Source organism: Mirounga angustirostris, unplaced genomic scaffold, assembly GCF_029215605.1.
Source record: "Mirounga angustirostris isolate CCGP_5_RB_7025 unplaced genomic scaffold, mMirAng1.0.hap1 SCAF_3, whole genome shotgun sequence".
In the NCBI taxonomy this organism is placed as follows: domain Eukaryota; kingdom Metazoa; phylum Chordata; class Mammalia; order Carnivora; family Phocidae; genus Mirounga; species Mirounga angustirostris.
In genome coordinates, this window is record NW_026991711.1 from 59,167,972 (window position 1) to 59,188,532 (window position 20,561).

The window sequence follows — 20,561 nt, forward strand, 5'->3', positions numbered from 1 at the left end:
ATGTTAAGAATAAAATTCATATATATATATTTAATGTCAATTTCAATATTTGAAACTTGTCTTTGTAAAAGGAGATCCTAAAAGGAGGCAGACAAGAAGGGGGGAAAAAGGCAAAAGAAAATCATTTCCCTATAAGAAAGCAATATTTATATGAAGGCTTTACAATTACTTGTATATGCAAACAAGTATGTAAACATGTATTAGTAATGTGATATTTAAAACTGATGTTACTCTTATAATATTAAGACAATCACGACTTTAAAGTTCTAATACTATCACCTGTAAAAACTTAAAGCAAAATGGCTTAATCTAATTTTCTTCACTTATTTGAAAGAAAGCGGTGGTTATTACTATTTCCTTTGGTCTTAAAGAGATTTGGGGCTACCAAATTTCAGCAAGTCATAGTTTGAGCCTAATTACATGCCAAAATTAGTTGCCTGGACAAAGTGTTTCTAAGTTTGTTGAATAAAAATTAATAACAGGAAGAAATAAAACTACATGTAAATGAATACTCTAGTATGACAATTCTAAGAAGTGTTTTCTAGTTATAAGACCAATAATGTTTCTTCCAAACAAGGGTTAAAAAAAAAAATCAGTGTGGGAATTATTAAGCTTCACTAAACAAAAGGAAAAAAAGACAAGAGCAAATTTTAGGCCACTAATTTTTTTAAATGAGATAAATTTTTATAGAATTAACTTCCAAATTGTGTCTTATTGATTTGATTGGAGAAAACTTATGTATGTAGAAGAAATATCTAATACAGTCTCTGGGCATTTATTTCTTCTTTTTGTAAACCAAATTAACTGAACACTATCAATATTTCTGGATGGAAGTATATTGTGACATTCTGAATAGTTACTGCATACCAATAAACAGAAATGTGTATTTATACACATCTTCACAAAACAAAAACCAAACAAAAATGTAGTACACAAAGCATGATGAAACAGGGGATCCAGAATACGAAAGCTATTTTGAAATTTTCATCCTTAGTTCCAGTTCTTGGTAACGTTAAAAGTGATATTAATCTGATTACAAAAAATGCGGTTTTACATGCAAACACCTGAAGCTACATTTTGTAAATGTACAACTAAGAGAAGTTAACAGCACTAAAACAAAGTCTAAAACTGCACTTTTATTTGAGGTTTTAAAAATACTATGAAAGGCAAACAAATAAAAATCAATGCTACCAGGAAGACTAGCACCTTACCTTCTCTAGTTCCCTCTCCCTCACATTATATAAACACAGCTTTTCAAAAGAGTAGAGCTACTGTAGCAACACCTTTCCTCACCATTGTTTTCCAGTGATATGACTTTTATAGTCCTCACAATAGAAAATGAATTATAATTATCAATTTCCACAGAGTAATATGGATAATACACATAATAAAATACATCTGTTGGATCTCACGCCTACATGCCCACAAATCTAAAAACCCAAATCTTCCTCTTATCTAGCATCACATAAAAGGGAAAATATTTTGAATGCTGTGGATTTTATTTAGGTGCTAGTGCATTCTCAAGCTTTAAGTGCAGTAGTTTAAATAAAGGAATCTTTCACTTTTTTAAAAAATGGCTTATTAAACAAAACAATCCTTCACCATCACCCCTCAAAACAAACAAAAAAACCCCATAAACCAAAGTACTAAAAAAGTATGGTTAAATTTAACCAGCCTGGTGGAATTTAAAGCCTCCCCCCACCCCACCCTCAAAACTCTACAAGTCACATAATTTGAATGAAAATTAAAACACAAAACCCCAAATAACAGTAAAAAAGCAAAACCCACTAGATCTGGTATCATAGGTAAAATTACATGTACAATAGAAATGGGGTCTCCTACAACTTCATTAAGTCAAATTTCATAGAGAGGATAATTAGCACCTTTCATGAAATTTTCATGAGATGATTCAAAATAAACAGCTTTGAAAAAAGGTAATGAACAAAGATTCTGTAATTGCAATTCCTGTTATAAAGGCAATACAAAATAGTATGATTTATAAATTCAGCTATTCCACTCAATATAAATTATATTTATAGCCCTACAGAGATTTATAAAAGTCATGGGATCTTTTCATTTGAGTATTTTCTAACAATGCATATTTGATCTAATGTGAGAATATAAACTGTAAGTTTCAAAATTTCAACCGCTATTCATAAAAGAACATTAATTTCTATTAAATTAAAAAAATCTTTAAAAAAGCATCTACAGCTATCTTATTTATCACTGAGTTTACCGATTTTCTTTGAAAACCACACCCGCCTTTTATCAAGATGCAATTAAACGGAATGACAAGCTTGGTAATAAATAGAAATATATTGACGGCTGTCTCAAGCAACATTAAACAAAAATCAACTGAAAACCAACCAAGTAAGACACAACACACCGACACTGTTTTATGCAATATATTTCTTCACAGTGAATTTATCAAAGGAATGAAATCATACATAGGCACCTGTGCATACTTACCTGTTGTACTGTATAATTAAGCAACGTAAATTTCTTGTAAATTAAGTTTTAAGTCCACAGCAATGGCTGAATTAGCAAAACCCATGTATTTTAAGTTAGATGTGAAAAAAAATTTAAATACACCAATTTTTATGGGCAATGTGGAGAAGCTCATTCCTAAGAAAATTAAAGTTTCTTTTCATCAAAATAAAAGAAACAATTCTCCCGTAATCTGCATCGAATATGTAGCTTAAGCTGAAAATTTTTTGTTAAAGAAATAAAAAACCTAGATCGTACAGTTTTTAACCAAAAGAGAACAGGGGCAAATACATAAAAGTCTTGCAATTTCAGCCAGCAGAATTACATTTTTTAAGAAAACTGCCTCCTCAGTTTTACTTTTAATATACATTTCAGAACCATTCGAAAGTCCTTTATGGAAGAAAAAAATATTAAATCCCAGCTTCCCCCCTCCCAATCCCCGTCTTAACGTTTCCTATTTCCGTGGTTCTCTAAAAGTAAAATTTTTCGGAAAGTCGAGAATTGTAATCTAGTGTTCAACATTCAAACCCCCTCCAGTCCCGCTCTCTTCCAGCCAATCAGGGGGGGTAACAAGTCCGGTGTTTTGGGAACTCCGTTAGATAAAATTTGAAAAACATCACATTGCGCTCCCCTATTCTCCTCGGGGATAGATTCTAAATGAGGGCGGGTCCTCTAGTCTTTATAGAAATAAGAAATCGATCAATCGTTACATCAATTCCAGGAGGAAAAACTCTTTAGGCAGGTGGTCCTAAAGAGTGTGAGACTGCGGTTCCCAGAAAGCGTTATTCCTCTTTGCGAACAATTGAAAAGCTGCTGCAAAACCCATCTCCTGCACATTCGCAACCCAAAGCCGCGCACCCCACACGCAAAACACCACACCAGTAAAGGGTTAATCAGTGGTGCCTTCAGCGCCGAAAAAGACACAAAACCTAATATATCTCTAATGAGGAATTTTTACAAAGGCCATTATTTATAAAGTACTACTTAAAGTTAAAGCCGTCGCTGGCCCAAATCATTCAAGAGTTGTCGACTAAGAATTGGTAGAAACTATGAGGATAAAAAATCACTAAAGGGAAAGACAAATAACAGCCCTCTTCCCTCCGCCTCAGAGTCAAGAGAGTTCTCGAGAAAAGGTGGGGATTGCAAAATTACCGTTAAGTTGTCCGGGCTAAGACTTTTCGGGAGGAAAACATCAATAGTTTCACAGATTGCTTTTATCCTTGCGACATGTTTCAAAGACTGGAGAAGGAAAAAGTCTTCTAAGAAAAGTGCAACTGGGTGAAGGAAATTGCAAGCTCGAAACCCTGTCTCCCCCCGGCCCCTCCCCGAATAAAACAACACCGTGAGAGCAAATGACAAAAATCCCGAGCAAAAAGCGAAAGTCCAGCATCTTTCCTAGGAGCCCGCTAAAACCTCAAAAGTCTGCCCCCGCCCTATCTCACCCAAATTGGAAAAGCCAGACACCGTCAGGGTTATCCCTGCCGGGACCGAGGAGCGCAGAGCCGGAGAGCTACGTTGTGAAACTCACATTCCTAGGGCACCTCACACTTCAGCATCAAGCACAATATACGGTGCTGGGTCCCGCGGACGATAAGTCCGCACGACGGACTGGAGGCACCCGCCACTCCGGGTTAATTTTCTGCCGACCTTAAGTTTCATGTCACCAGAAGACGGCAGTCAGCGGGCCGGGAAAACTGCGATAAAAGACCGCTCGGTTCGGCAAATGGGGGAGGGGACGCTCGTCCCCCTTCTCCTGTCAAGGGGCCGCGGCCTGCGGAGCCCCGCCGCGCCCCGGGCGGGGGGTCCGGCTGACAGATCCGCTGGGCGGCGGCTGCTCCGCCGCAGCCCGTCCGCGTCCCGCTCAAACTGCAACTCCCCTCCCCCCACGCCCCCGTCTCTCCGCGCTCCCGCCACATTCCACCCGCCGCCGCCCACTCCCAGACACCCAATTACCCCCAACCCCATCTCCTCGCATTTTTAGCCATTAAAATGAGGGCGGACCTAGTGCCCACTCCCTGCACCCCCATCGCCTGACGGTCCCACCGCTGCCACCTCCCAGGTCCCGCTATTACTTCTTCAGGTTCTTACCGTCTGCGGCAACCCTGGCGAAGCCCCACAGACTGCCCTTTGCTCGAAGTAATTTTTGGCGATTTTTTTAGCGATTTTTCAGCGGAGTCCTAATAGCGCTATAATCTCGGACAGGTTATCCCGTCTCTCCCACTAGATTGATGAGATCAGGCATCACTCGAAAATGGCGCCGAAAGCGCTGAGGCTCCTCATTCAAATTCGTTAGAGCCAACCCCGCCGCCCCGGGGCATGCCGGGAACGCGGGCTGCCTCCACAGCTGTCAATACCGCCTCCGAACCCTTCTCCAGCTTTCCCGACACTTCTGCTCATGCGCAAACTCCTACCAACCTCCGCGCCTTGAACATGCGCAGAATCGTCGCTGTTCGCCGCTCTCACTTCGTTTCCTCAGTCTCACTCCTCCGACCTCCTTTCTTGCGCGTGCGTGCAGCTCCTTTGCTCAGCCGCGGACGTGGAGGAACGGTGCGACTGTGGGCCCGGGGGTCCATAGATGACATGTCAGTCGATAGGTATTATTCTACTGTTCGAGGAAAACAAATAAGGTGCAGCTTAGGCGAAAAGAAAAGCGTTTTATTGCCAGTGTCTAAACTCCTAACAACGGAATGTGTCTCTAAGACCTTGTGTGTGGATACACGTGTGCTTAAAAACAGCCCCGCCTGTGTGTATAGCACTTGCTGTGTGTCAACGCTTTACAGGAGCTATTGCACTTAAGCCTCAGAACAACTTTATGAGGTAGGTACTGTTACTATTATCGGTTTGCAGACCAGGAAAGCAAGGTTCAGAGACTTCTAAGTAATTTGCCTTAGGAGACACAGGTAGCAAGCACGTGGATGAGTCCGCATCTGTCAGATTCTGGAACATGGGCCATTCTCTATCTTACTGTGCGATGCAACCTGAGCACACACAGGAGGCGTGGTTTCCCCTGCTCAACAATTGTGTGTGTGTGTGTGTGTGTGTGTGGTGTGTGCGGTGTATGCGTTCGCGCGCGTCTGGAGTTAAGGATTACTTAAGTGCGTTGGAGCTCTTCTTCCCGGTTCTAGGCTGCCTGTTACGAAGGCGCTTTCATCCAGTCCAGTTTCTCTCACTGTCTCACTTGTTCTTAAATGTTCTGCTCTGTTTTGGAGAGGTGAATGGGCAATCTTTGGCCATCACTTTGTGTGTGTGTGTATGTCTTTTAAGGGTGGTAAGGGAACCGAAACTACCAAAGACGGGTTTCCATTGTGCGACACATTAATAATAGTAGCTAGATATCACGTACTGACTGTAGTCTCGTTGGGTACAGTGCTAAATAAACGCTTTACGGATTGATGATGTTTGCTGCTCACAACAGCCCTATTAAGAAGGTATTATCGTCATTTTACACATGAGGACATCCGAGACTCAGATTAAGAAATTTGCCCCTAATCTTAAAACTAGTAAGTATAAGCACAAGACCTAGGCGAATCTGTGCTCACCTTCAAAAACTGGACGCTAAGATAGGACAATAAATGATGATAGAGTTGTCAGTATTTTAACACCTTCCTTAAATTTAAAACCTCTTTTAATCATTCATATGCTTGGGAGAGTTATCCTACCCGCCACCAGGCTAGTTAAGATGAAAATGAAAACAAAACCACTGCCATTGATTCTAAATTATTACATTTTAAGATTATTTTTGGTTACTTTTTTCCTGATCCCAAGTTATAATACATTTTCTAAAGAATCCAACAATTTAAAATCTGGGGTATTGCTACATTTTTTCCCAGTTTTTGTTGCAAAACAGCTTGTGATGGACATAACTGTAGGAGTATACAAAAACATATCATTGTGAGGGTTAAAGAAGACAATGGATATTGAAAGTGCCTGACGTACTAAGAAGTAAGGAAATGGGAGAAGGCTAGCATGATTTGCATTACTGAGGTAGAATTAGAAAAGAAATGGATTTTAATAATTTGAGATCATCAAGAAGTAACATTGCAGAGTAGTGTTTGTTTTACATCTCTATGGTTCTTTTGTGCACTGGTTAAGTGCGTGGACTCTGGAACCAAACTGCCTGGATTTGGATCTCGGCTCTGTTACTAACTAGCTTTGTGACCCTGTGTGAGTTACTTTTTCTCACTTTGCTCTTTTGTTATCTCACTGGGTTGTAAGGATGTAAATGAGCTAATATAGGAAAGGCATTTGAACAGTGTTTGGTATATTAGTAAATGTTAGCTATTGTGAGTCATTAACACTGATCTTTTTAAAACAACTTGTGTTTTAAAAAGTTTTAAGTTAACACCATTAGCAGTTAAGCATTTGGGTTCAAAAGTCCCTTAAAATGATAAATCAGCCTGACAAATTATTTTCGCCAAATATGAGAATGGTTTCTGCCAGATGAATAAGGATGTTAATTTAAGTCTTATAATTTCAAAAAAATATGCATATGGAAATGGAATAGTTTTATTGCTTTTTCTAATTATTAAAATTAAGGCGGGAGGGGAAAATCAGGCCAGTCTAAAATATAAAGTAAAATATAAAGTAAAAACTATCCAAATTTCTATCATCCAGAGATAAATACATATTCTTTGTTCTTTAAAAATGTATCTGTGGTGAGAACCAGCTAGTGGTAATCTGAATAAGTCGTATATTTGGGGAACTTATTTGCACAATTGTACTTGAACTTCATGAACTGGTAAATTTTTGATCTAGTCCCCTTTTAGATATATTCTGTCAAGAGAATTCTAAAGTGATGATGTTGTTGGTAAATAACATTTACTGAGTTCCTACTATGTGTCAGTTAGGCCTGTATATGCATTTTCCCCTTGAATCCTCATAGTAACTCTTGAGGTTGGTGTAATCTCCATTTTGCACAGACTAAAGTTTATATGGAGGTCACTTTTAGAAGAGTTAAGTCCTGTTTTATTTAAAATACTATTCAATAAACCAAAACCCTTTATAAATCTTCTCGATTCACCAAAATGGGAGAAAACAAAATCGAGTAACATGGTTCCCATGCCTGAACAAAAAGCCCAATTGGAAAAAATGTTTTGGAAAACCAAGAAGTTTATGTTTGACCACAAGGGGGTGCAAATAATTGAGCTGAATTTTAAAGGGGGAAAAAGTGCTTTTTACTTCAGATTATCAAATTCACAGGTAAAAACTAGTAAGAATACCTTCTCCAAACTTTAATACTCCACATAGTTATGTACTTTATGAAAAAAAGAAATCAATTATTTAGGTACTCAATTAGGGCAGAAGTTTTCAGCTTTCTTTCATCTTCAACATGGTGAATTCATCAGCCCTACTCCCACACCTTTCCACCCAGCCCATTTGTGTCTCTGCATACTCTACTTGTCTTAACAGTACAACTGAAGTCATAATTTAAAATCTGAGGTTTTACTTGGAAACTGGAATGCAATCACCAGTAAACGAATGGTAAATATGGGTAGTGTGGAGAACAGAGGTTTTGTAATTTCAATGCTTTCTTTCCCTCCTGCTGTTTCTAACGAGTAAGCTACAACTGATGGAATGTTGGCTTCAACATATTAACTTATTTAGATAAAATGTGAAAGCTATAGGTCTGTTCATCTTTTACAAAAGAATGAAGACTCTTGAAAACATTTTGAACAGTAACTTGAAAACTTAGTATACACTGGAGAATGTTTAAAAGACAATTTGCTTATTAGATGGGTTTTAAAGTAACTTTTATTTTCTTGTTGGTCTTGTTTCTCCAAGGTGGACTTAATTCTTAAAAAATATTTTTACTTAGAAATAATTTAAAATTGGCTTAGTCGGTTAAGAGTCCCATTCATGATTTAGGCTCAGGTCATGAACTCATGGGTCCTGGGATCCAGCGGGGAGTCTACTTGAGATGCTCTCCTTTTGCCCCTCCCCCCACACTTGCCCAGGCTCTCTCTCTCAAATAAATAAATAAATCTTTACAAAAGGAAACAATTTAAAATTTACAAAAAATTGCAAAAATAAAAATAGTTCAAAGAATATCCTTATCATTTGCTTGCTCTTGTGCAAGGTCTCTCTCTCACCACATACATGTATACTTAAATACATTTTTTTCTGAACTATTTGAGGTTAAGTTACATACATTTTGGCCTTTCACCCATGAATATTTAAGAGTGTATTTCCTATCAATTCATAAATTTACATTGAAATAATACTTCAATCTACCACCATATTCCAGTTTTGTAGCTTGATCCTTATTAGCATTTACCCCTCCAGTATAGGAGCCAGTCTGGGGTCAGGTAATACATTTAGATGTCATGACTCTTTAGCTTCCTTTACTTTGGGATATTTCCAGCCTTTACCTTTTATGACCTGGACATTTTTAAAGAATTTTTAAAGAATATAGCTTTTCACTCCACTGCATTTTTTTTTAAGATTTATTTATTTGAGAGAGAGAGGGAGCGCCTGAGTGGGAGGAGGGGCGCGAGGGAGAGGGAGAGAAGCAGACTCCCCACTGAGCATGGAGCCCAAGGCTGATGATCTCACAACCCTGAGACCATGACCTGAGCTGGATTAACTGTGGGAGCCACCGGGCACCCCTCCACCACTCTTTTTAATAAAACATTCCTTATTTTGTTTTTGTCTGATGTTTCCTCATGATTAAATTGGGGTTATACATATTCTCAACTGGACTATTACACAGGTGATAGATGTGTCCTTTGTAGGGTATCACTTCTGGAAGCACATGCTCCATCCTTGGTGATAGTAGTTTTGATCACATGGTCCATATGTGGACCGAATTTTCCATTGTATAGTTACTGTTTTTTTTTTCTTCCTGGCAATTAAAAAGCAAATTGTGGGGAAACATTTGAAGATATATCCTGCTCATCATCAGAATTCCTGTTTAAATTTAGCATCAATTATTGCTGATATAATTTTGCCATTACGGTTGCAAAATGATTCAACAAATCTAGTACTCTCTCCACATCTACCAAGTCAGTCCATAGCATTCTACTGTGAACAAAGAGCCCTTTCTTCTCTATTATCTGCATTAACTTATGAATTCCTGTTTTTCCACTCTGTATTTGCTTTGTTTTCTTGAGTTCTAGCTACATTTAGATATGTATATTTTGTACACTTTTTTAAAATGAATCACTTGAAGGTAAGTTGTTATGTCACGACCTTTCACCTCTAAATATTTAAGTCTATATTTAATTATTTTGGTATTTAAATTGTCCCAGATTAAGCTAGTGGGAGCACATTTAGTCTGGGTACTATGTTTTTGTGATATGCCTACATCTTTTTTTTTTTTGAGCACTTCCTTACTTTCTGGTATAATAAGATGTTCCATGTTCATCTTGTCCTTCTCTGTCCCAGCCTTGGAATTAGCCTTTTCTCTAAGGAGCCCTGTTTCCTGTTAGTACAGAATGGTATTAGAGACCAAGGCTAGGTATGCTCTTGCTAATGAAGTGTTTCTGCTTCTTGGATCTTTCATAAGACTGAACTAGGAAATATATACATACATACAGAATATTTATATACACAGACAAAAATATACATACATACAAATGTGCATACACTTATATATATATGTTAATGATATGGACTTAATTTTAAATTATCTTCATTATAATTATAATTGACAAGATACCATAGCAACATTTGTAAAGTTCTTAATAAAGGCAACAAGATCACAATCCACACAAACCACTCATACAATTTTCATGTTTCCTTTTAGTCAATATCTATACATATAATTTTAAAGGGTCATAGTGTGAAATCAGTTTTGTCTTTTTCCACTTAACATGTCATTAGCATCTGTGAGTTACTATGTCATTTTATAATCTTCATTCTAAATTGCTCTGCTACTACAAGTCATTCAGCAGATTCTACCATTCTTCTATTGTTGGACATTTAGGTTGTTTCCAATATTTTGCTATTATAAATAATTCTGAAGTGAACATTTTTACGCACATGCCTTTTCTAATTGACCTTCTTATTTATTTGCTTATTTATTGGAAGATTTCCCAGAAGTGGGAATACCAGTTCCGACAGGTAGGTATGTTTTAATGGGTTTGATATATTTTGGCACACACATTTAATCAAACAATTACCAAAGCCCAAACCAGGGTTGGATATATAGAGATGAAAAATATGTAGTCCCTACTAGGAAGAAACTGAAAGTTTAATGGAAGATAGATAAATTCTCTAAAAATGACAATTAGAGAAATAATAGACAAAGAGCATTTAAACCAGGTTAGGAATAAGTGGCTCAGGAAAGCTTTTCAGGAGTAGAGCTATATCTTGAGGGATACCTTAATGGAACCTTAAAGGACTGGGGTTATTCCAGTGTGAAAGAGAGAGTAGAAATAGGCCATAGAAAGCATTTTAAACATAATCACTGGATTGTAAGAAAACAGAAGTCAGGAAGAACCTGCATGTTCAAGAAAATTCAGGTAGTTTATATGATTTGTTGCTACATGTCTTTGGAGGAGTTGAGAAAGTTTAGCCTGATCAAGTGGATAGAGGTAATCATGAAGGGTCTTGCATGTCACCTTTATAAAGTGCACTTAAAAAATCTCAAATCAGTGAGTAATATGATTAGATATATATTTTAGAAACTCACTTTACCAAGGATACTGGAGGGATGCCTAGGTGGCTCAGTCGGTTAAGCATCTGCCTTCGGCTCAGGTCATGATCCCAGGGTCCCGGGATGGAGTCCCGCATTGGGCTCCTTGCTCAGTGGGGAGCCTGCTTCTCCCTCTGCCTGCCACTCTCCCTGGTTGGGGTCTTTCTCTCTCTTTCTCTGTGACAAATAAATAAATAAAATCTTAAAAAAAAAAAAAATCCAAGGATACTGGAGAACAGATTAGAAAATGTGAGAGCAGTGGTTGAGGCCTTCAGAGGCTATTGTAGTATCCCGGCAAGCAATAAAGAGTACTTGAACTAAAGAAGTAGAAATGGGAGTGAAATGAAGTATGAAAGGGATTGAATTTATTTATTCAGTATTAATATGTAGGTATTTCCAGGTAACTAGCACCTGCAAAGTGTCATGTATTGTGCAAGGTACTGAGCATATTAGTCATGGCTACTCATAGTCTAGTGAGAGAAATAATGTTTAAAATTCAGCTCAATGTTACCAGAAAAATACAGATGCAATGAAAGCATACACCATGGAGACCTAACACTGGAGGTTTAAGTAAGACCTTCCTAAGGTAGGACAGTTAAGTGGAGACTTAGGAATTAGCCAGGCCAAAAAGAAAGGAAGAACATTCTAAGCAAAGGAAGAGTGTATATTAACATCCTGAGCAGGAAGGACTGGTAAATTCAATGCCCATATGGCTAAAGCAGAGTAAGTAAGAATGGAAAAAGTTGGAAGGTAAGACTATAGAGAAGGTTTATTTATTTATTTATTTATTAAAAGATTTTGTTTATTTGACAGAGAGAGACACAGCGAGAGAGGGAACACAAGCAGGGGGAGTGGGACAGGGAGAAGTAGGCTCCTGGCTGAGCAGAGAGCCCAATGCGGGGCTCCATCCCAGAACCCCGGGATCATGACCTGATCTGAAGGCAGACACTTAATGACTGAGCAACCCAGGCGCCCCTACAGAGAAGGTTTAAACAAACAAAATTTGTTTATGGAGAAGAGAGGAGGAGATACATCACAGGACTCCTAGGTTTCTGGTGTGGGCATGAGTGGCTGTGGGTGCCATTTCCTGAGATAAGGAAACTAGAACAGGTTTGATGGATTTTGATATATGAAGTATTGATTCTGAGATGCCTGGTGGGTTAAGTACATCCTCCCATCCTCACTTTACAGATAACTAGATATTAGGATTGGATTTTGATTTAGAAGTCTGGAATTTAGGGGAAAGGTCTGGTTTGCATGTTGTCTATAGATTTACTAGTTGACCAGTTATAGATGGTAGTTTAAACTATGGGCTTGGATGAGGTCACTGAGATATGTAGAGTGATAAAAAGGTTCGCAGAATCTCAGAGAACACTGGTAGCTACACGAAAAATAAACACACAGGGAAAAATTCACTATTAATACAAAAGACACATGACAAACTGAAAAATATTTTTAACTTATAAAGCAGATAATGGGTTAATATCTTCAATGTACAAAGAGATAAGTCTATAAGAAAAATAGAACCGTTAACAAATACACAGTTAACAAAAGAAGGAAAACAAATACAAAAAAATTAATATTTGAAAAAGCAAAACCTGAAAGTGAAAGTAAAGAAATTTGTAAGTTTTCACCATCTATCTCATTTTTATTGATTTACTTTTTAAAATCAATAATTGAGGACATTGTTAAGAGGCTGGAGGGTGCTGATGGATTGATGAATCACATAATTCTTAAAAATCTATTTTTTAAAGCACTTGCTTCTCTCGTTCATAAAAATTTAGAACCCACTTGTTAGCATGACTTTAGTGCAGAATTTGAGAGATATGGAGAATCCAACTGGATGATCTTAAGGTATCCAGAGATAGGCAAAATTAACTAAGTAGTAATGAAAATTAGCTACAATCTTAGTGGTTCATGGAAGAATTAAGTTATGTGTAATTTGAATCTGGTTTATATGTCTGTAAGATCACCTCTTTTGGGGGGCTCTGATATTTAACTTCAGTGCCTGGGATGGTAACCCTAACTTGCTTGAGTTGACAGTTTTTACCTGTAAGTCATAGTTTTAGCCCCAGGAAGATATAAATTAAATGTAGAATGATTTAATAAATCAGGCATATACTATTATAGCTTAGGTAGGAATGATCTATGTATTTTAAGTTCTTGTAATGTTTAAGAAAATTAGGCAAATATCAATTTATTTCAATTAAAAAATAGTATTATGGTTGAGTATTATGGAAGTAGTCAGAACAGATTCATACATAGCATTTTCAACTCTGATTTAAGGTTATAGAAGTATAAGGGTTTTTTTCCCTCCATATGAATAATTGTTTTACTTCCATATTCTTGAGCACAGATTATGAGACTGATCTAAAATTCATTTACAATTAATAATGGTTAATATTTACTGAAGAAGTCTGAGCTCTCCTCACTCCCTTTACCAGTAAGGATACCTGGAAAAGGATAAACCTAACTTATTTCAGTTACCTACTTTCTAAAAAATTCGTGTGAACATGCTGCTTTTAGATGAAATATTAAATACAATGTTTTGGAATGTTGTTTTTAAAATAATAGGTTTGGAGTCATAAAATCTTAGTAGTTAAAACATGTCTCTTTGTAACTACTACCCATTGTCAAAGTGCCCCGTGCAGCTACTGAGAATAAATTAATTCCCATCTATGTGTGATAACCTTTTAAATATGACCACTAATGGGGCACCTGGCTGGCTCAGTTGGAAGAGCAAGAGACTCTTAATCTCAGAGTCATAAGTTCTACATGTTGGGTGTAGAGATTACTAAAAAAAAAAAACCTTAAAAAAAATATATGATCACTATTATGTTCAAACATGAAGACAACTGAATCCCTGCCCTCCAAAGATCCTTAGTTTCCTTAGTGGCTCTATGATTTTAAACCCTTCACCATCTTGGCTTCCTTCTGGTTATGCTCCAGTTTAAAGGGGCCCCTCTCAAAAAGTGACACACTCAGAATGGTAAATCATATACCATATATGGTCTGAAATATACCAAGTGTTAGTTAACTTTTTATCCTAGCCATTAAAATGTCTTAAAATAAATTTAAGATAATAAAATTTAAGATAATAAAAAGGACTGGTAAATTGATCCTTTATCAAAAGAAAATTGAAGGGTTTTAATAAAATAAACTTCACATTGAGTAAAAACTTTTAAAAATGATAACTCATGACCTTCTCAGAGACTTTGTTGACTTGGGGTGAGCCTTGTCCTGGAAGTTGAGAAGGACAGTGAACCAGGAACCTATAATCATTCATTTCTTATTTATTTTTAGTAAATAGAAGTAAAATTGAGACCCTCTGGTCTCTAGGAGATGTGACTGATAATGTGTAGTGAGTTCTTTATGACAGTTGAGTGTCACGCTACATTTCTATTCTTCATATGTAAAAAAATTCTTTCTTTCATGTAGCACAAATCTATAGGGAAATGAGAATAAAATATAGCACATTCTTTTTTGGCAAGGAATGCTTATGTGTTTAAAACAAATTAACTTTTTAAGGCAGCTCTGAAGAAGTAATTTATTTTAAATAGGTGAACAGTTTACAGCTCTTGTGGGAAAACTTTTTCCCTACTTTTCTTCATCATAGGATTAGGCCCTATGTTTTTAAATTAAGTCCTTTAATTTTTGCTGTTAACATTTAATTTACTTGATGACCCTATACTATTAACTTTTGACCCAGTGAACCCAGGATGGTATATACAATGCATATACCTAATTTTAAGGAAACTCTTAAAAATAAGTGGTTTGAAGTATCATACATACTAATTTTTTCCCCTTTGGGAGGATGTATTTTATAAGCATAGGGTTTTCTTTAACAATTAGATATTTATGCCATTGGCAAAACAACCCAAAGCTCATGTGATTTAACTGTAATATTTTTAATAAAATGCAAAACTACTAATATATTATGGTGGATACAAAACTTTTCCTGACAAGAAATTCTTATAGCATATGCCCAAACGTAATGATCCTCCCATCTACCTTTATTTATACACATATTTCCTTTAAAAGGAAAGGAATATAAAATTGAAAGTTCCTGAAGTTTAATCCTTTAGATGTAAAAAATGTTAGTAATACAATTGTTAATTATGATAAAGTTCAAAGCTTCTTTTAAATCACTTGATGTAAAAATACTTTTATTTGCCCTTGGGACACTAGACCTGTGGACTCACTTTTGAACATCCCCCGGCCCCCAGTTATAAAATACGTCATGTGTATTAAAGAATACTGAAAAAAATCAGGAATGATCTGGAAGGCATTGTTTCAGAAGGCCCCTTAACAATATACCACTTTACTCTCTCTCCCAATTGACAAAGGAAGACTCTGTATTTGTCTTTCGTGTCTTGGTATTATTGAATTTCATTCATTTAGCATTATTAAATACTATACTTTGTTTTTCTTCTTCAGGAAAATTGCAGTTTGTATCTTGTGGAATAGATGGTTCCATCTTTCAGGCATCAGAAAGCAAAGCGGAAAAGATTTGGGGAGGCAGTGGGACCCCTCTGATCTACCTATGCCACAGTAACCTTACTACAAGGGTGGCTGTGGGGGTGCATTCACTTTCATAATTTTGGAAGCATGGATAGGTTGAGTGCTGTTAAAGACAGTAGAATAGGAATGAAAGGAAGCTCAGTTCATAGGGAAAACTCAGTTTGTTAGTTTATCTAATTCCTAATGTGGTATATGTGTATAGGTATGTGTGGTATATGTTTTAAAGAAATCCTGGTGAACTAACAAGGTATGAAATTGTATTTTGTTATATAAAAATATGGATCCAATTATTTATTGACCTTTTAATTTGCAGCTTAATGATTATTATGGTTATCTTTAAGTGTGCCATGTTTACCTTATTCAAAAGTGAACAAATAGTAAAGCAACAACTGCTGTGTGATAAAAACAGGTACGGGGGTATAAACAAGGTTTCTGATCTCTAGGAATAGTGGAGGTTATTTATGCTTCTGTATAAGCCTTCATGGTTTGCTAATTAGGTAACGTGATTGTAATTTCATTATTTAAATACTAAGGGAAATGTAAAATGTGCTCTATTATTATCATCACATATTATTATGTGTGATAATTATTACTTAAGTAAATGGAAGTAGTTTTATGTGGTTTTACAGTCTTGGGTGCAAATAATAGGATTTTGGACTAGGGTAGTAATGGTTGGGATAGAGATGAAGAAGAATCTAGAATGACTTTTCTAGTTCCTGGCTTGGTTGTAGAGTACAATAGTCGTATAATTAACCAGGATAGAGGCAAATGGAGAAGAACAGGGATTTTGGCTTATGTGTATGTGTGTATACGGATGTGGAATAGAAAACTGGGAAAGGGGAAGGAGATGAGAAACTCAATGAAGACATATTGAATATGGAAGATTGTCACTGGGATATCCATATAGAGAAGTTCAGTAGGGAGCTCAGCAGGTGTATCTGAGGCTTAGGAGAAAGGTTGGAGCTGGGAGTGGATGTCACTAAAAAGGTAGTAGTTGAAATTTTGGGGGAACTGGATGCCACTGCTCATAGAAACTGAATATAGTGAGAGGAAATGAAAACCAACATTAGCAAATGGGCAAAGTAACAGAAGGTAGAAAAAAAAATTAAGCATAAATAGCAGAAGGATGGAAGGGAGCACCAACAGAGCTCAGAGTTCTAGAAGCCAGTGGGGGACAGGATTCAGGAAAAAAGAGTCAGGAGTATCAGAAGATAAAGACAGGTCAAGTAAATTGAAAAAGATAATAGGATTTGGCAATTTTGTCATTAGTAATGTTTGCCAGAACATTTTCAGTGCGCTGATGATGGCAGAATTCTGTGTTGGGTTGAAAAATATTTTATTTATTTATTTATTTTTAAAAGATTTTATTTATTTATTTGCCAGAGAGAGAGCACAAGCAGGGGGAGGGGCAGGTAGAGGGAGAAGCAGTCTCTCTGCTGAGCAAGGAACCAGATGCGGGATTCGATCCCAGGACCCTGGGACCCCCTGAGCCAAAGGTAGATGCTTAACCAACTGAGCCACCCAGGCATCCTGAAAAGTATTTTAGATTGAGAAAAGTTACAATATATTTATATTATTTCAAGGCTTTTCATTTCTTCTTCAAAACAGAAATAAAGGATCACTATAGGGAGTAGTTTATAGAATTGAGGAGGGGATTCTCCAGTGAAGAGCGTTTAATATTTATAAAATGTGGGGAGAGTCAGCAGAAGAGGAAGAGAAGAGATTAAAGAGAAGAGGGATAAAGGTAAAGAAAGATCTGTAGGAGATGAGGGAATGTGGGATCAAGGATGTAGTAAAAGAGTTGACCTGGGAGATAGGATACTCCTTCCTCTAAGATTAGAAGAAAGGAGGTGAAGATAGTTATATGTATAACTTGTAAATGTGGAACAAGAAGGTTAGGAGGTTCATAGCTTATAGTTTTGACTTTTTTGCTGATAAAGGAGACATTAAAGATAAGGGCATAGGTGAAGTAGCAAGTTTGGGTTGTAGTAAGGTGGCATAAAATATATGCTCTAAGGAATGGAAGAGGGAATTAGCCAGGGGGCAAGGTTATTATCGAGAGAGACTGATGTACCTGGGAAACTAAGCTAGATAGGAAAAGATATGAAGCCATGCTGGAGATTGTGGTTTGAAAAAAAAAAAGGGGGAATAGTTGAGGAATAGAGGTTAAAATAAGATAAAAAAGCAGGTGTTTAGGGAATAAGGGAGTGAAAAAATTAGAACAATAAGTGATTGTGGTCTGAGATCAATAATATTGAAGTCCAAGGCTGTGGAACAATTTCTTGGTGATCAGAAGGTTGATGGTATGGGTTCTGGGTATGGATCACTGAATGAAGTGGTTGTAAGCTGCTGGAGTCAGAGCTCAAGGTTGTTGGATGGGTTGTCCATGTGGACACTGAAGTGGCACATGATGGCAGGAAATGCAGGGGAGGCAGATACTGGAAGTCAGGTGCCAAAGTCCTCTATAAATAAGGGAGGGAATGACTGGGCAATCAAGTAATGAGAATGAAGAAGAGGAATAAAAAGTTTCCAAGACTGTTGATTATGCCCTTTTTGCCCTCACAAATTAAGAGTCATGAGGGCAAGGACTTGTTTTATTCAATACTGCAAATATTTGTTGATTAATGGATAAACAAATGATGATCTCATCATTTTGAATAAGTATTTATTCATGTTGAATTAGTATTTTTGGAAACTTTGGGTGTTTCTTATTACATGCAGTTGCTATTAAAGAATATACAACAAGATGAGTAAGATGTAGAAAAAAATAATCCAAACCCAGAAATAACCACTGTTAACCCCTTTTATTACATTTTCATACCTGTTTGTTGTTCATCCTAGTAATAAATATTCAGCTATAATATCCTTTAATGGCTGAGTAGGTATTCCATATAGAATAAGGATATACCATAATTTAAGCAACTTCTTATTTGGGGGGTATTATACTTATGTTTTTCTCTCTTTGTAAAAGGGACAATCTAATAGTTAAATTTTTGCTTTATTTCCTTAGGATGCAGACTTACAAGTGGATTTTCCCGTAGGATCTTCATAGCCAGCCTATTTTTCTTTGTTTTAGGCTTATTTCTAACAGCCTTGTTTATGTGTATTATTATTCTCTCCTGGATTGGAATCAGAAAATTGGACAGTGTTGTAGGTACTGATTGATGTAGGCTTGATGATAGCCACAAAGTGAAAATTGGTAAGTAAAAGTCCTTTACAGGAATAGTGATGGGTATTTAAAAAATTTGGAATTAAGTGTAGTTTTCATGAGCACAATAAGAAATGATTCATGAGCTGAATAACAGGATATAGTGGTCAATTCATAAATGCATATTCAAATTAAATAAAAACCTCTATGAATAACCTACATTTGTTGACAGCGTCCAATTTTAGGGGAGGTTTTAATAAATCATGAATAATCATCAAGTTCACAGCTTCTTAAACTTTTTCATAAAAGTGTGGCTAATAATAGAGAAAAGTGAAAAAAAGTGCCCTAGAAGCTTGATCCCAAACCAGAATTTTTAGTTTCTTGTTTTGTCTTAAATTTACTATAAATGTTGGATTACATATCATAACAGTCTTATGTTTAGTATAAATATAATGCTTATCTATTTTTTCAAAGTCCCTGAGTAAAATTGGTATCTAAGAAGATGCCTCATGTTTATTCAGTAGCTTTTAGCACCCTGCATACTATAATTTTTCTTTGCCTCCAACTTACTTTTAGAGGCAAGGTTCTAGGCTATTTCATGGTTGTACAATATGCTCCTTTTCAGTTTTCTCTTTTATACTTTAGCCCAGGCTATTTATAGTAGTGTATGGTAGGGAGTAGATTAATTGATGATTAGTTACTTTGAAACTGAGAGTGTTTCAAAGACTCTGAAAATTTACAGAATTGAAAATTTAATATCATTGCCAACAGACTGCACTACAAGAAATGTTAAAGGAAGTCATTCAGATGGAAGGGAAATGATACCAGATGGAAATATAGATCTACACAAAGGAATGATGGACACTGGAAAAGGTAACTACAGGGTAAATGTTTAAGCTCTTTTTACATTTAATTCTCTTTTAAGATAATCAACTGTTTAAACAAAAATAATAGCATTGTATTATGGGGTTTACAACATGCATTAGTAAATATATGCCAACAATAGCATAAAGACCAGGAGAAAAATAGAAATAAGATAGTATAAGGATCTTTTATTATATGTTAAATGGTATAAATTCACTTGAAAGTAGACTGATAAATATGTAGACTATAAACCCTAAAGCAACCAGTAGAATAATAACAAAACTGTTACAGGTAATAAGCCAACAAAGAAAAAAATGGAATAATAAAGTACTCAATCCAAAAGAAGGCAGAAAAAGAAAAAAAGGAACAATGAACAGATGGAACACAGAACAAATGGAACAAATAGAAAATAGCAAGATGATAGACTTAAATCTAATTATATCAATAATCACATTAAATGTAAATGACCTAAAAATCCTAATCAAAGGGTAGAGATTGTCAGATTGGATAGAAAGCATGACTCGACACACTTTACATATAAAGACACAAAAATGTTAAGAATGAAAGGATGGAAAAAGATATACCATGCTGATGCTGACATTAGTCAAAAGAAACTAGTGGGACTGTATTAACATAGTAGAAACAAAGATTTCAGAGCAAAGAATATTACCAGGGTTAAAGAAGGTCATTTCATAATAATAAAGGAGTCAGTTAATCAGGAGGATATAACAATCCTAAATGTTTATGCCCCAAATAAAAAGAGGTTCAAAATATGTAGAGCAAAATCTGATAGAACTGCAAGGAGAAACAGACAAATCTATAATTATAGTCAGAAATTTCAATATGTCCCCTTCAGTAATTGCTAGGACAAGTTGAAACATAGCAAGGATATAATAAACTCAACAC

General features: G+C 36.2%; 2 long non-coding RNA genes across 7 annotated transcripts in view; one reads left to right on the forward strand and one right to left on the reverse strand.

The window, feature by feature from the left end:
• Positions 1-20,561, reverse strand: part of LOC123839696 (uncharacterized) — a 66,393-nt gene that overhangs the window by 25,527 nt on the left and 20,305 nt on the right. Inside the window, exon 2 of the long non-coding RNA XR_010410015.1 lies at positions 4,903-5,092. This is a non-coding gene — a long non-coding RNA (uncharacterized LOC123839696). The remainder of the gene's footprint in view (positions 1-4,902; positions 5,093-20,561) is intronic.
• LOC123839697 (uncharacterized) overlaps positions 5,090-20,561 on the forward strand; it is a 137,978-nt gene continuing 122,506 nt past the window's right edge. For 5 of the 6 annotated variants that reach the window (XR_010410019.1, XR_010410018.1, XR_008505667.1 and 2 more), the window contains exons 1-3: positions 5,090-5,304; positions 18,654-18,842; positions 19,563-19,664. This is a non-coding gene — a long non-coding RNA (uncharacterized LOC123839697). Of the gene's footprint in view, positions 5,305-18,653; positions 18,843-19,562; positions 19,676-20,561 lie in introns of all 6 variants that reach the window. The other variant, XR_010410020.1, reaches the window with a different exon arrangement.